Source organism: Rousettus aegyptiacus, unplaced genomic scaffold, assembly GCF_014176215.1.
Source record: "Rousettus aegyptiacus isolate mRouAeg1 unplaced genomic scaffold, mRouAeg1.p scaffold_m13_p_2, whole genome shotgun sequence".
In the NCBI taxonomy this organism is placed as follows: Eukaryota; Metazoa; Chordata; class Mammalia; order Chiroptera; family Pteropodidae; genus Rousettus; species Rousettus aegyptiacus.
In genome coordinates, this window is record NW_023416295.1 from 53,946,108 (window position 1) to 53,954,200 (window position 8,093).

At 32.0% G+C, this 8,093-nt stretch overlaps 1 pseudogene; it reads left to right on the forward strand.

The window, feature by feature from the left end:
• Positions 1–7,530: 7,530 nt before the first annotated feature.
• On the forward strand, positions 7,531–7,649 carry LOC118613966 (annotated as a pseudogene).
• Positions 7,650–8,093: the final 444 nt, after the last annotated feature.

An 8,093-nucleotide genomic window follows, 5' to 3' on the forward strand; every position in this document is an offset into this window, starting at 1 on the left:
CATGGGAGATAGATTTGGGTCTCTTCAATTTCCCTTTATTTTTTTTCCTGGCAATATTTTTTTATTATTCTGGGGTTTTATATTATTTCTCTTGGTACTAACCTCTTTGTTGCACATGTATCAACCATATTTTTCTATAACATTAATTTCCTTGGTTAAATACAATAAAAGCTTTGGATTCTGAAGAACAGCCTTTATGTCTGTCCAGTTCACATTGGCTCTTCCTCTTCTTTAATTCTAAACTCTGGTGGTTCTAACAAGTTTTATTTTTTTAATCACTTGATAATATTTTCTAGTTGGGGAAGGATAGGCGTCATTTGGCATAGGTGTTATTAAAATGCAACAAGTCATTATTACTGACACAGTGCTATTTATCAGCACCTTTTTTCTCTTTAGCATATCTTTTCTCCCATTTTATCTTCCTTGTGTCATCTTCATTCTCTCTGCTTTATCTACCCTCCTTCTTCCTCTTATTCTTTCTTTCTTTCCTTCCTTCCTTCCTTCCTTCCTTCCTTCCTTCCTTCCTTCCTTCCTTCCTTCCTTCCTTCCTCGCTCCTTCAGCAAACCTCACCTATCATTAGCAGGTATCCTGTTGGCACCTAAGATTAAAGATGTCATCATGCCATAGTCTTGCTGTTCAAAACATGCTTTGGAAATGAATAACATCGACATCACTTAAGAACTTATTAGAAATATAAAATCTTGGACTCCACCACAAATCTTCTAAATTAGGATCAACTTTTCAACAAGATCCTCAAAATGATTTTCATAAGCACATTCAGGCTTAAGATGTGCTGGTCTAGAGTGTCAAGATGTCCAAGAGCTACCTCAAACTTCACACTCTCCTTGTCCTTGGATAAGACTGTCCCTTTTCCTGCATTTTCTATCTCACTGAGCAGGGTAACCAATATTCAATTTCAAGTCAGAAACCAAGGGAGTCATTCTTGATCCCTTTCTCTTCCTCACCACCCATATGTAACATGTTATTAGTTTTGTCATTTCTATTTTCTAAATATCTCGACTATTTTTTTAACATATCCCCCAGAGTCACTTCCATAGATCTCACATTTTTCACATGGACTTGAGCGCACACTCTTTTAACAAGTTTCACAGCTTCTAACCTCACCTTTCTCTAATATCATCTTTTTGATAATTCAAAATATATATTTTTTAAAAAATTAAATCTGATCATAGCCTTGCATACTAAAAAATATATTTTTATGATTTCCCTTCCATTGAAGAAAAAATATGGTTCATGTAAAACTTTCTACTAAATTCATTTTCTGCAGCTCCCCACCTCACTCCATATTTTATATTAACATCCAACTTGCAGTTTCTTAAGTATATCATGTTATTTGGTGCCTCTACATTTTTACATATTTTTTTTTTCCTGGAACCAAAATACTCTTCCCTTAACTTGTCTACCACATGAACTACTACTACACAATATCTAAGACCGTATTCAAGTAATTCTTACTTTGCAATGCTTTCTCTGATCACCTCTCTAGGCATTGTTAATTTATCTCTTGTGTACCTCTACAACACTTATCACACCAGACTGCAATGATTTACTTACATCTCTGTTCTGATATGGACTACACAACTAGAGGAGACTATGTATTAAACTTTTTATTGTGTCTTTGGTATTACACACAATAGACGATTAATAAATATTAATGAATTGATATCAAATGAAATCATTATTTTTGAAAAAATGCTATTAACCAAAAATAATTCTCCATATGACCATAGCCATGCATTACTCAAATATTTTTTTTCTGTAAAATATATTTTAACCTTACTAAATTTCATGTGATAGATAACTATTTTTCCCTCTAGAAGAATTCAGGTGATTGATACAAATGATGAAAAGTAATACAAGGATTGTGTGAGAAAAAAATACATTAAATCTATTTTAACTTCTGATTTTCCTTAATAGCAGATAAATAAGTACAAATACAAATACATTTTCTAAGCAACTTTCTGTACAGGTTTTTTGGTAAACATATGTTTTCATTTCTCTCAGATAAATGTCTGAGTTCATAAGAAAAAAACTGATAAATTGGATCTCATCACAAGGGAAAACTTTTGTTTTTCAAAATCTCATGTGAAGAGGATAAAATGACAAGCTACAGACTGAGAGAAAGTGTTTATAATCACATATCAGATAAAAGATTAATATATAAAATACATGAGGAACTCTCAAAAGTGAACATTAAAAATCAAACAATCCAATTAGAAGATGGGCAAAAGATATGAACGGATATTTAATTTAAGAGGATACACAGATGGGAAATAAGCGCATGAAAGATGCTTAACATCATTAATCATTAGGGAAATGCCAATTAAAATCTCAAAGAGCTATAACTACACATCTGTCAGAATGGCTAAAATAAAAAAATAGTAACAACATCAAAAGCTGGTAAGTATGCAGAGAAATTGGATCACTCATACACTGCTGGTAGGAATGTAAAATTGTACAGCAACTCTAGAAAACAGTTTGTCAGTTTCTTATAAAGCTAAGCATCCATATCAATTTTTAGAAATAGACTGTAACCATCATATAGAACATTAACACCAGAAAAATTCCACGGATAAAAGTAACCTAACTTAATAGATTCACATTTAATATATGTGTATTGTAGATAATAGACCACATCAGTAAAATAAATCTGATATACTGGCATCAAAAATATATTTCAGTTAACATAGAAACCTCAGAACTGAGCAATAGGATAATTGGTGAAAATAAGCGGGCATCGATAATGTCAGCGATGGTGTTGTACAATCTGTAAAATGCTAGAAACATACTGGATATCACTACTATTTTTTATGTCACAGAGTCATTGTGAGAATCAATTAGATAATATATGTAAAGTCACCATAACTGGAAAATACTGTAAACATATTAAATACTAAAAAAATTATGTCAACACCATGAAGTTAAATATCAGTATGTAGAGATATAGAAGATATTAAAATATCTTAATTTCTCTTTAATCTTCTCATTAATATTTTGAAACTATTTCATAAACTGATAATTTTAATCAATTTCTTTTACCTTGATTAGGTGAATATGGTAGAATCTATTTTCAAATTATGATCAATTTTCTTGTTATAGTAAATTAAAGTTATAATGCAGATTTGAAATTCAGGGAATTTAAAATTATTTCCCCACATAATTGAAGCCAAACAATTCTTTAATCTCTCAGATACACCTTTAATTTTTATTGCCTTAGCTCTTGCCCTAATCCTAGCCATCATTATATCACAGAATAGCATCTTAGCTGCTTGCTCACTTTGCTCCTGGTCTCTTTCTCAAGTTCATCCTTCTCAAAACTGCTCAAATACTCACCGTTCTAATGGCTTCCTAGAATTTAGAAAGAATTATCGTGATAGTAAATGTGATAATACAAGAAAAATATATAAACTAAGTGTAAAAAGAAAGCATATTCATCACCATTTGTGGATTGTAGATTTTATACCAAGAAAACCTAAAATAAATAACTGATTGAAAGAAAGAAAGAAAGAAAGAGAGAGAGAGAGAGAGAGAGAGAGAGAGAGAGAGAGAGAAAGCAAGCAAGCAAGCAAAGAAGGAAGAAAGGCAAACCTCCAATCCATTACTTTTATATGGGACATATAGTGTGGCCTATCAACACCAAGGTACTGGAGCAGAGGTGAAAAGACCGAAATATTTATTTCCTTTATTCTTGCCTCACTTCAGAGCCTGTTCTTTCAGGAAGTTCTACTTCTGTCTCAGGTGTCATAAAATCTCTTTAGATGACAGATCCATCAACTTCTGGCTCTTACCTTTTTAAAATCTTTTCAATAATGTCGTGACATCTCAACAATTTCATGCCTCGTAGATAAGACATATTCCCTCTAAAGTTCCCTTGATTGCAAACATAGACCTAATATATATATGATCTATGTATATATATTCTGGTATCTAAAAAAGTTTCAGTTTTCATTTTGGTAGAAGGTCTTTGTTTTAATTTGTGTCTCTAAAAGGACTAATTGGGTGGCTTTCTCAGAATGAATTTGGCTTGGAATCTCTGTCTCTTGTTAGCTAAGAACTTTTGCAGCTTTAAAATAATTTTTTTAATGTATTTTTTTTTTCTTAACTTCTACCTACCAAAGTTCCCAAAATCATGGGCTCCCTGCTTCTACCCAGGAATCTCAGATCTTGTTGTGGGACCCAGGCTGATCCATGAATTGAATGTTTGGTTTTCTTCCATGACAGAAAGTAGAGCGTGAGACCGGTGCATGAGCTTCTCCTAATAAGTGTAGTCTGTAAAATTGATTCTAAAGAATAGGGTCTGTTACTAAAATGTCAGCTTAAGGGTACTAGAAAGGAGATTGTTTCTTTGTAATCTAGTTGAAGCAGTAAGGCATAATAGAAAAGAGAAAAGGTTTAAAGTAAAATGGACCTAGTTTTGCATCTCAGCTCTACCACTTGTGAGCTATGTGGCCCTATTTAACTTCTCTGAGCCTCAATTTTTTTTCATTTTTAAAATAGGAATAAGAGTCATACCTACCTTACACTATATTGTGATGATTAAATGAAATATATAAAGCACTTTGCATGTAGTATTTGTCATGTAGTAAATTCTAGATAGCTTTACAATTGTATATTTTAAGTCTTGGAATCAGAACTGTCAAAAATGTTTTTAGCAATTTTTAGTAATTTAATATTTGTAGGTCAAGAAGAGTTGCAGTCTATGGCCATGCCACTCTGAAGAAGCTCAATCCTGGCTAATCTCAGAAGCCAAGCAGAATCCGGCCTGGATAGTATTTGGATGGGAGACCACCTAGGAAGACCAGGTGCTGTAGGCATAAAAAATAAAAAATAAAGAATTATAAATTGACAAGGTCCTTGCAATCTGTAAGGTCAACCAAAGGCCAAGAGTTACCTCACCTAAAAATATAAAAATAAAAAAATAAAAAATAAGAAAAAGAGTTGCGGACATGAAGGAGAAGGTGTGAAGGGGTGATCAGCAATGATCCTTCCTCTCCCAAATAAATTAACTAATAAGGCAATGTGTAAGTGGCGAGTTCAGAAAGAATTTGATTAACTTCAGTTGCTTTTATGTGAAGTCTGTTGTGCTGAGCTGGTCCTGGGACTTATTCATAAAGCATTTGCATAAGACCTGACACAGGTGACAGATGACTGTCATGGATAAATCAACTTGACTTTTGTATATTTCAAGTGAATTTATTTTGAATTTGGGTGTAAATCTCTTGAGATCCAGAACCGCTTTTACAATTAATTTGACCTTTCTAAAGTGTTTAATGCATTGGAAGCTCTGTTTGAAAATCTATGCAATCTGTAACTAAACCACAGAAATTATATTTTTCTTCAGTTGGGTAGGGAAGAGTAGAACATGCTGTAAAGAGGGGTCAGATAACTGTTGAGAGAATGCACTCACCCAGTGATTATTCTGTTATCTAATTTCTTAAAATTTCTTATTTACCTTAAGGGGAATAAGGTCTTTAATTCTTTTTTCATTATAACCTTGAAATTTATTTTCATATGTTTCAAAGATATTACATTACTGTATTCATTCCATTATTGTAGCTCCTGCTCTAATTTATAACTCATCTTATGTCAAGACATAGATATTAGTTTGAGATTTTCATGAAAAAACTCTATAAAGAGATTCTACCTAGGGAATGGTAGATTCCCTCTTTTGATTCAATTTGTGTACTCTGGCAATCAATATATGTAATTAGTTTTGTAAAATTTAGAGTAGTTACTATTATAAATAACAAATATATTCTTAAAACATGAATACAACAAAAAATAAAAATGCTATTTAAAATATGTACTCATAGTAAAACTTAGGCTTTTAGTATGTGATACTTTACAAATAATAAATCAGTATTTTTCCATGTATTTAATATTAAGGTCATATGTATAGATTAATAGTTAAAATTACAGTTATACATATAACATAAATTTAAGCTTTCAAATTCTTAAATAACTACTGTAAAGATACTTAACACTGAATTCACAGTGATTCTAATTTATCTATTTTTATCAGAAACTTAATACCCTATAATTGTTATAATTATCCTGATAAGTCCCAATTACCAATATGCAGTACTCAAAAACTATTTTGGTTACTTGAGCTTTATGAATTTTGAATTAATTTAAATTTAAAATTTGTGTTACAGTTTTCATGTAAAAAATTTCAAAATTATGTTAGTGTCTTTTATAAATTCTTTCATAATCAAAATGAAATACCGGAAAATGCATGCATTTTGGAGTTAAATAGACAGGGGCTTAAATCTGGAGTCTTCAATTTGTCAGCCACATGACCTTGGAAGAGTCACTTGTCCTCCTGAACTACAAGCTTCTTATCTCTGAAATGAGAGTACAATAGTTCCATCTTATTTACCATTTCACTTTCTGAAGTTTCGATAGTCTCGGTAAACAGGGTTCTGAAAATATTAAATGGAAAATTCCAGAAATAAACAATGTTTAAGTTTCAAATTGCATAGTACTCTGAGTAGGATGATGAAATCTGGAGAGCCCAGCTCACTCCCGCCCATCTCTGTCCAACCTCTTAACACTATATATACATTCCCCTCCCTTTAGTCACATGGTGGTCTTGTATTATCAGATTATTGCAGTATTGCAGTGTTTGTGTTCAAGTTACACTTATTTTACTTAATAATGGCCCCAAAGTGCAAGGATAGTGATGGTGGCAATTTGGATATGACAAAGAAAAGATGTATAATGCTTCTTTTAGATGAAAAAGTGAGTACAGTATGATAAGATATTTTGATAAAACACATTCACATAACTTTTACTACAGTATATTGTTATAATTATTCTATTTTATTATTACTTATTGTTGTTAATCTCTTAATGTGCCTTATTTAAAAATTAAGCTTTATCATAGATACATATATAGGAAAAAAGAGTACAGTTGACCTTTGAACAGTGTGGGGGTTAAAGGCATCTACCCCTGTGCAGTCAAAAATCCATGTTCAACTTTTGACTGTACAGTTCACTCTTCACTACTGCACATTCAAACAACCTTGAACTGGAAGCAATTTTTACATTGAAATTCTGTTTTCAATCTGAGGTTGGGAATTCACAGTTGGGAAAGCAAAAATAGTGTTTTCGATCTATACTTGGTTAAATCTGCAGAAGTGCAAACTGCTGATACAAAGGGCCTACTGTATTTATTGAAAAAAATCCACGTATAAGTAGACCCACTCAGTTCCAACTGTGTTGTTCAAGGGTCAACTTATACGTAGGATCAGAGGTTTCAGGCAACCACTGCAGGTCTTGAAATGTATCCCCTGAAGATAGCGGGGACTACTGTAATTTAATTCAGTGATGTGTGGAGGCTTAGAGATAATACATGTAAAGCCTCTAGTACAAGGATTGGTTTGTAGTACATGTTCAAAATTGGGTGCTATTGACATTAAAAATAATAACATTAATAAAAAATCTAATGCAACGTAACAATACTAAAACTATTCAACTAATCATAATATGTCAAGATATAATTTAGAGTCTACGGCCATGCTACTCTGAACAAGCCCAACCCCATCTGGTCTCGGAAGCTAAGCAGTGTCAGGCCTGGTTAGTATGTGGATGGGAGACCACCTAGGAAGACCACATGCTGTAGGCATAAAAAATAAGGGATTGTAAACTGACAAGGTCATTGCAATCTGTGAGGTCAACCAAGGGTTGCCTCACCTAAAAATAAATAAATATATATAAATTATATATAAATAATTTGTATATATTATATGTATACATTATATATTATATATATATAAAATTTAGAGTCAGTAGATAACTTATTCTAGACAAATATCCAATCTTAATATAGAACAAATAGAACAATTTTTTTCCTGTAAATCAGAAAAATATTTTTCTTGAATCAGAGTCTCTTGTTTAACAAAAAATTCCATCATTTATTTATTTATTCCCTTATTCAGCCTAGCATTCACAGACTTCTGTAATTGATATACCTCTACCTCTCTGAGTTTGATTTTCCTCTCCGAAGAGTTAAAAAAGGTTATGTATGAGATTCTTACTTAGTAGGTGCTTATCTAACTCTTTTATATAT